At 34.9% G+C, this 9,009-nt stretch overlaps 1 long non-coding RNA gene across 5 annotated transcripts in view; it reads right to left on the reverse strand.

Moving 5' to 3' along the window:
• LOC141450991 (uncharacterized) overlaps positions 1-4,664 on the reverse strand; it is a 62,724-nt gene extending 58,060 nt beyond the window's left edge. For 4 of the 5 annotated variants that reach the window (XR_012456483.1, XR_012456482.1, XR_012456484.1 and 1 more), the window contains exon 1: positions 3,584-4,664. This is a non-coding gene — a long non-coding RNA (uncharacterized lncRNA). Of the gene's footprint in view, positions 1-2,064; positions 2,660-3,583 lie in introns of those variants that run through there. The other variant, XR_012456481.1, reaches the window with a different exon arrangement.
• Between the last annotated feature and the right edge of the window lie 4,345 nt (positions 4,665-9,009).

Consider the following 9,009-nt stretch of genomic DNA (forward strand, 5'->3'; position numbering starts at 1 on the left):
CTAACCCGACTACAATTACTTTCACTTTCGCCGACGACACTGCAATTCTTTCTCCTCATCTAGATCCTGTAACAGCATGCCGTGCACTCCAATCGCACCTCAATCTTCTCGAGCCTTGGCTGCAAAAGTGGAGAATCAAAGTGAATGAATTGAAATCTAAATACATAGTATTCACCTTAAACAAGAAAACTCTCTCCTTCCACAATACTACTATACCAATTTCTAACCAAGTACGATATCTCGGACTACATCTTGACAAACGACTAACTTGGAACCCCCACACGACACTCAAACGAACTGACCTCAATCTGAGGTATAAAATGTTGAAAAGACTACTCGACAAACGATCAAAACTGACACTGACGAACTTGGAATAATTACTTTTGTAAATTGTAAAAATTAAAAAAACAAAAACAATATTTTCTATAAACATACAATGCTTTTTCTTAAATCACAATACCAAAAAATACAAATATTAAAAACATAAGGCCTGCATAAAATAAAACAGTAATGAAAGCAACAGTTACAAAACAGTATGGCCAACAAAGTCTGATGAAAGATAATTTTCTACGTGTTTTTATTTAGTGTTAACAGTGCAGTACGTGCTTCTATGTGCACGGCCCAATGTTTATACACACTTTAATACTGCTGTGGTGGACTGGCGATGTTGAGTTGTGCGAGTCATATAACGACGACGGACCCAGCGAGTTCTCTGGTTTTCCCTTCAGTATGTCAACAAAACAACGTATTGAATGCACAAACCTCTCTTGTATCAATAAACAGTGGAGGATATCAAAGAGCTGAACGCCGTTGCACCGGAGGCCTAAACCGGGAGTCGCATAAGTAAATATTTCGCCGGCTGTCGCCCTTCACCCCCTGCCACTATCGCTTGTTACCATCAGTGACCAATATGCGGTTGTATAAAGCTCTTTATTGGTGTATGGTTTGCGTGTGACTGCCAGTGTGTGGGTGAGTATATATATAAACCAGTCTACAATATCCTATGATGCTCGTGCTGCGCTAAATGTATACATAGTGTACATTTAGACTGATCCATTGGATTTTACAATCGCCACGTAGGTCTCATTACAACCTTCAACCAACACTAGTCCCCAAAACGGTGTGTAGCACAGGGATTTCATCAAATGATAAACAAATATAAACCCGGTTACGGGATTCAAACCAGCTTACGTAGTTTATTGCGCTCATATAGGCAAAGTTATCAAGGTTATTAAAAAGATATCTTTAATTCTATTGATTATTGATAACTGGTACCATTTTACTTCTGCCGTCTGATCTAACTTAAATTTTCAATTAATTGTTTATTTCAGCTGTTTTGATTGACACAGTCAAGGAAAATATTTCCAAACATTTTCTCAAATCTTTCAGAGAGATCAGAAGTAAATGCTTAAAGTGCAATTTGTAACCTTTGACTTCCTTATTTCAAGACCATCTACTTTAAAAATTGACTACTGGTCCATCTAAAAGAGTTTTCAATGAATTAAACAACTTAATAAACGAACACTGTTGAGTGCTCGTGAACACGTTTTCTTGTAAAACAAACGTAATTTCTCATACGAAGATAAAAGGAATCCTGGAAAATGATATACCGTTTGAAAGCATATTAGACAAGGAAACTTTTATAAAAAGTGCCAGCAGCTAGGTCTGATAATGATCACGTAAGGGCCTAATAGGTTTTCTTAAAGATTTCTATTACTTTTATCTTCCCCACACACTAGACTTAAAAGACAAGCAATGACAAAACGTGCGAAACTACTCTACAGACTTCTTGGACGACGCTCCAAATTACCCATTGAACTCAAACGCTGAATATACAGAACTATCCTCAAACTTATGTGGACTTACGGACTAGAGCTGTGGGGTTCATCCAAACCTACAAACATAGGGACAGTACAAACATTTCAGTCAAAACTCCTCCGACAGATAGCTGACGCTCCTTTCTACGTGACTAACCTCACTCTTCACAACGACCTCAACATTCCCTTCATGGACCAATTCGCCAAGACTAAATATCAAAAATTCCATACTACTCTCTCTACTAACTCAAATCCTCTTGTACAGTCTCTCGCCTCCTCTGATATCCCTAATACTCCTCGCCGACTGAATCGCCAGTGGCCCCGCGACTTCCTTACAGTCTGAAGAACTAAATCTCTCCTCTCTCCTCCTCATATTCTCCTCTTCACATTCTCCTCTCTCCTGTAGAGAGTGCTATCGTTGGGTAGCTTCTCTCCTCCTGCTCTTCCCGCACCAGTTCATCTCATTCACCTCCTATTTACTTATTGTACATATTTATACAGATTGTAAATTAAAAAATAAATAAATAAATTAAAAAACTTTTATTTTCCCAGTTTCCGGAGGAAGATTGAGGCTCTTTAGAGAATAACATATGCTTCAAGATGGTGTCAATTTTTAGGAAATTTATCTGTCTTTCTAACCGTGACATCAGAATCGAATTCGGACTAAAACTTTCTGAGTAATAACATTTTTATTGCCAAAAAAGTAATGATTTTAGAAAAAAAAATTAAAGTGACGTCACTCAAGAACAGTGGAAAATATGAAGTTGGCCAATACGTCGTTGAACTCCACTTTAGATGTACTACACACAGTAGGCCTATGGACATTACTTACTGGTTCACCCTGTATACGAGCATTCAAATTTTATTTTGATTTTCATTTTTCTCTGAGTTGAAGTATTGCTAATGTTTTTACAAAGAAAGCTAAATTAACAACGCAATGTATTTGTGCAAAAGGAAAGCACAAAGTGAATATGCTGTAAATTATTGTATTATTTTATTTTTTTATAAAGGTCAAAAATTGGTCTGCATTAATACCTTCAGGCATTTTCAATTTCCATTTCTTTTCCAGTTCATTCGTTTGACTGAAAACAATAGCAAAAATGTTCGTTTTTTTGATATGAATAAAAATAATATTAAAATGAAATAAATATCAAAAAAACAAAAAAGATGCCTAAGGCAAAACGCCATCGACACGGTATTAATACAAAGGAATGCCTGGCATAAAACTTTCATTTAGGACTTTAGTTTTCCTGGATGCTTATACGTCATAGATAGGAAGGAAAAGGATACAGGCGGTTAAACGCAGAAGGATTTCAGGGAGTGAAGAGGAGGAAGAGTAAGGGAATTATGAATGCGCGCTAAATCCTCTTTTTGAACGCACTCATCCCAGGTCCGTGGCCTGTTTTCTGTAGTGCCCTATTCCCTTGCCCTGTTTGTATTATGTGAATTCTGCCCGGGCGTCTCTCATCTGGGGGCTGCTTGAGTGTGATGCAACATGGCATGGCAGAACTTTAGAAAGTATTGTCGTATTAGAAGAGCTGCACAACACAAACCCAACCCTTCCAGCCGCTTTCTAAATCTACAGTTCGTTCCACACTCACCAATCCATGGAAGTTATTAATTAAGTAAAATCCACATAGAAAGGTTGAACGGATCAAAAGAGGATTTAATTAGTGAAGTAATTCCCCTTTGTATTTTACATAGCAGCCTTTTCGGTTCGTATTATTATTATTTTGATTATTATTATTATATTATTATTATTATACCAAGAAATCTCATAATCATTTCAGCACCATCTTCATCTTCTCTCCTTTCTTCTTCGTACAACTTCAATATTACACCATCAAAAGCATCATCATGTTGTGAAGAAGTAGAGAAATATTAGTACACTTGAACTGGTCGAGGTCGTTGAGGAGGTTGCTTCTTTCTTCGCCCATGGCTTTCATCACTTTACCTCCGTTTAGTCTGAAACACTTCAGTTTGCTATTCAATTAAAATTAGACCTCATAAATAATAAATTGTATTTAAATAAATATTTTACGTAAAATTAAAGCTTTTTTTGTTTCTGTTGTTTACAACTCCAAATTATAATTTTTTTTTTTTAATCGTTTATTTAGTTACAATCAACGCAATTTGCGTTATAAGCAACAATGATATCAATAAATAACATTCACACATACCAGAGTAGAGAACTTATCCAGCGGTAACACTCAAAAAACATTCTAAATTCTACTGACTCTCTTCATCAGAGAGGAGATCGCGAGGCCACTGTCTTTTAAGACGTCTGGAAGTGTTGTCTGGAAATGTTCTGGAAGATAGATGTTGTACAAGTGGATTGTGATGTTTTTGAATGTTAAGATGGAATTTTCTGTAAACTGTGTTTTTGCAACTTGTGTTGCACGAAAGGAATGTTCAAGTCTGTGTGAATGGTTTGATTGGTGACGTAGAAAGGAGAGTTTACTATAGAGCGAAGAATTTTAGACTGCAAGGACTGGATCCTTTGCAGATTTGAGCGTTTAGTTGAACCCCACAGTTCAATGTCATAAGCCCAGACTGGCTTTTAATATACTTACAATATATGTCTTTTGTTGTCCAGAGTGAGTTTTGATCTGTTGTCGAGCAGCCTTTTCAATTGTCGGAAGCGTCTGTTAAGTTCTGTTTTAATAAGTCGAGTATGAGGGTTCCATATAAGTCTTCTGTCAAGGTAAAGCCCAAGATAGCGGACTACGTTGACTATTATAAAAATTAAAAAGTTAAATTTGTCTCTAAAATTGTTTATTTATTTAAATTGATATTGTTCATTTTTCCTTTGGTCTTTTTAGAGGCATATTTCAAAACCAGTCATCACATTCAGAAGCTGAGCTTCGTAGAGCACCTATTAAAGGATAAATGTTTTTATAATTTAAAATATGAAAATTGAGATTTAAATTTTGTTTAATTCATTGTCAAACAATATCAGTCTACAGAAAGAGATCGGTTCAGTCTACAGTAGAGAATAAGAATTTAGAACACGTAGAATTTTTGGTTAAGTGAAGCAGTATTATTGAATCACTACAGTAAAATCAAATTCCTCTAGCGGAAAATAATTTGTCTTGCGAAACATTTTTTTCCCTCAATATTTGTTATTGTTCTTTAAAGAATTGTAGCAAAACCCATACTAATTTTTTTTTTAACCTAAGCATTACACTTCTACAGGAAAACCACATAAAAGGTTAATTACTGTAACCTGGTCATTGAAAGGACTAATATTGAAATGAGTTCTGCAAATACTAATACCTCAATAAATGAATCAAACACGTAAAAAAAAGAAGGTTTTACACAAAAAATTTGCATACAATTAACTGAAGACTAGCGGTGAGTGATCAATTGTTCCCAATTATATAATGTAAAGCTGTCTAGATGCTGTGAAACTACGTTGTCCGCTATTAACAGCTGAGTAATCAAGAAAATTTTAATTATTCATGTAATTATTTGGAGCTGTGAGTTAAAAGAGAGAAGGGGGTAGTAAAGTTCATCAAAACAGTCCATCAGGATATTTAGCAACCCGGGAGTCTGTAGTAGTTGACAAATTATGCCACTTTTTACTTTTCTTTTATTTATTTTTTTCACACGAACCGTTTGGTGTCCAGAATGTTGAACGTACTGACTATGTGAGGAATTTCAGCGGTATCCATTTAAACAGCCAGTGGGTATGAGTTTCCTCACCCAAACAGCTTTCTATCTAACCATGAGTTTTGAATTCCTCATCCCTTTGGATGGACAGTGGTATTATAGGGTTTCATTATGTGCCTGAACATGTGCATATACAGTTTAAAGGGGAGGAAAAGTTTTAGTATAGGTGATACTGTCGGAGTTGGGACTGCTTATGTGTATGCGATCATGCCATACAAAACTTTTGCCCCAAAACAATATCGTAGCCCCTAGAAATCTCTCCCTTTTCTACCAGTCCGGTAAATTATCTCTTCATTTGTCCCAATAAAGTTAATCATTGGACTCATAACTTCGTTACTTACTGATAATGTCCAAAGTCCGCCCTCACCAATACAGTTTACTTCAGTAATCTGAGCTTTATCAGATTAATACGTACGAATGATATTAATATTAGGAATATTGCATTATTTTATGTATATATGCATTCTTTATAAACACATAAAAAAAAACAAAATTAATTCAATGCATTTTATGGTATGATGAAAACGTCTGCCGGTGTCGTTAAGCTGAGAGAATAATAAATAGCATAAAAGATGATCTTTTAATATAAAAAAACTAATAAAAACGTATAAATACACAGAAACAAACAAAAAAGTATACACAAAACTTCTAGAAAATATCCAAGAAATACAAATAAATAAATAAATTACAGAAATGCAAATATACCAGAAATCTAATTAGACAATAACTTCGAAACTATATGTATTGTAGATTATGATAATCGTTGTAAATTTTGTTTAGATAAACATCATTAAATTCAATTATTAAAATTTGAAGGTTTGCTGTGCAAAACTAATTTGAAACTCAATGAGCCCCTAAGAGAGAATGCTTGAATTAAGAAAGGATATACGAGTAACACAATGCCAAAAAAAAGTGGAACATATCCTTTTGAACGGAGTTTTCACAAAGATTAGTCCAGAGTTTCAAACCAAGGATCAGAATTCAAATTTAATCATGCGCATCGTAGCAAAAAAAAAAAAAAAATCAACTCAAATCGTACAGAGAGAAATCATATCTTTGATATTCTTAATATTTACTCCAGATTGGCTTCATAAGTTAAATTTTGTTAAAAATTTGATTATGTATTAAAACAGTATTGTACAAATGAATCTGAACTATAAAATAGATATTGTCTTTAAAAAAATATTTAGTATTCCGTTAATAATATTCTCCTGTAGTAAAAGATAAACAAGTTTGGAGTTAGTTACAAAATATAAGGTTTCCAAAAAATACATTATGATCAAAGTTAAAAGTTTTTATTACAACTAATCAATTTCAATTATTAATCTATTGCATTACAAGATATTGTTGTAAGTATGGCATCGTTTAGGATGAAGATCTTTCGAATTCATTCAGTGAAGAAAAGAGGCAAACTTTTACGAGTAAATGAGGCATCTGAAAATCTTTAATACCGATGTAATTCTGTTATTGTAAGCCTAAATCTAAATCCTAAAGTATATATTAAACAGTAACAAATGTTTGTGCTGGGCAATTCTAATTCTTCTAGGTATACTTTTAAATTGTTACATTCCTCTAGAATGTGATATTTGACTAATACAAAAGTATTTATGAGTTTTTCATCCAGACAATAAATAAGAGTATGCCTTTGTATGACCTCCAATTGTAAGTATTGTAATGTGAAGAACTCACCTTTTTCTATTCTATATTTCATTTTGTCTCTGAGGCGGCCCAATAATATATAACTAATAATATATACCCAATCATATATAACTCAATGAAATTTTAGATCGTGCGGCCGAAATACCCGCTCAGACGGTAGCGAAGCCTCTCCTCAAGCTGTTCCAACAGCCCTTTCTTATAACCTTCTACGCAAATGTGTCTTGGAATCCAAAAAAAATATTACTGCTCTCTAGCATTTTTTTCTGAAAATTAGTTTGAGATAGCCTTTAATGAGCTTTGGGATTTAGAATTAATTACCAGAACAACTTGCTTCTTTTACAAAAAAGAAATCCCTGTTAAATTGGAACTAATGGCAATGTTATAAACAGCGAATAAATATTGTTAAATTTTTTAGATATAATAAAAAGTAGGAATTTTTGTCATTTTGGTAGTTTCATTTCATTAATTTCAACCTTCGCTAGAATGAAATTTTCTATTTCTGGCCTCTTAAGTTTCTTCTTCTTCTTAAATGGCGCTACAACTCGCTTGCGCGAATCTTGGCCTCCTCTATCAAAGTTTGCCAGTTGTCCCGGTCCAATGCTGCCACCATCCAGTTTCGGACTCCAAGGAGAGTTCTTGCATCCTTCGAAACACCATCTCTACATCGCGACCTCGGTCTACCCACTCGTCGTATGCCATATATATTTTCTTTTATTATCTTGTGTGGTATTTCCTCGGGATTCATTCTGCCAAACGTGTCCAGCCCAACGAAGGCGTCCAAGCTTCACCATACTCACCACATCGACATCCCTGTACAAACTCCTTAGTTCTGCATTACTTCTCCGTCTCCATGTTTCACCATCCAAAATGGCTCCATAGAGCCTTCGAAGAATTTTTCTTTCGAACCTAAGGAGAACAAGCTCGTCATTTTTGGTGGTGACCCAGCACTCTGAGGATAAGGGTCCTACAGCCTTATCTTAGGCTTTCTTAGAAAATAAGGCTTTCTTTTTTATTTGTAACTGACTTTTAAAATGATGTTGCAAACCAAAGTATGTCCTGTTAGCCAGCAGTAATCTATTAATTTCACTGTGCACGTTGTTGTCGGATTTCACCTGCGTGCCTAGATAAATAAAATTATCCAACCACTCGAAGGTGTAATTTCCGAATTGCAAAGTATCCTGTTTCTGCTCCGCTCCAGAAGTGTACATATACTTTGTTTTTGGTTGATTTACCTCAAGACCTATTTCTGTTGCAGCTCTCTCCAAGTCGATGAACGCATTTTCGACCGCACTTCTTGATCGACCAATCAGTTCTACCTCTTAAGTTTAGCAACCACAATTTCGTCATCAAAGATCATTTCTGCCGCTAGAGGTAACTGAAATCTATAAACCAAAATCAGATCTTAGTCAGCCGACAGAAACCTAATGATGCAGTAGCAATAAGTTTCTGGAATCTTGGGTCTTCGATATCTCAATATCACAAAGAAAAACCCAGTTAAGCTTTTATAAAAGATTCTTCTCACTAAGTTATCATGCTTTACTGGGTGCTTAAAAATTATTTAAAAGCAGACCGTTCATATAGCAACTTATCTCTCTATTAGTGGGTGAGCAATATTTGACTCTGAGGGTGCCAATTATAAAACATAAATTAATTAGTCAATTGAGGTTATGTCAGCCTCGTTCTTTTCAAATTACTTCTTCTGGTTTCAGAAACAGTTTTCAAGCAGATACCTCCAGCTGCCCTACTTGCAGTATTCCCGAAAGAGAGGATTTACAGCACTTTTTATTAAAATGCTCAAGGCCGCAATCTTGTAGAGATAAATACTTGAATAAATATATCTCTAGTATGTCAGATGTAGATG

The sequence above is a fragment of the Rhodnius prolixus genome, unplaced genomic scaffold (genome assembly GCF_049639745.1).
Source record: "Rhodnius prolixus isolate KJV_2025 unplaced genomic scaffold, Rpr scaffold_8, whole genome shotgun sequence".
Lineage (NCBI taxonomy): Eukaryota > Metazoa > Arthropoda > Insecta > Hemiptera > Reduviidae > Rhodnius > Rhodnius prolixus.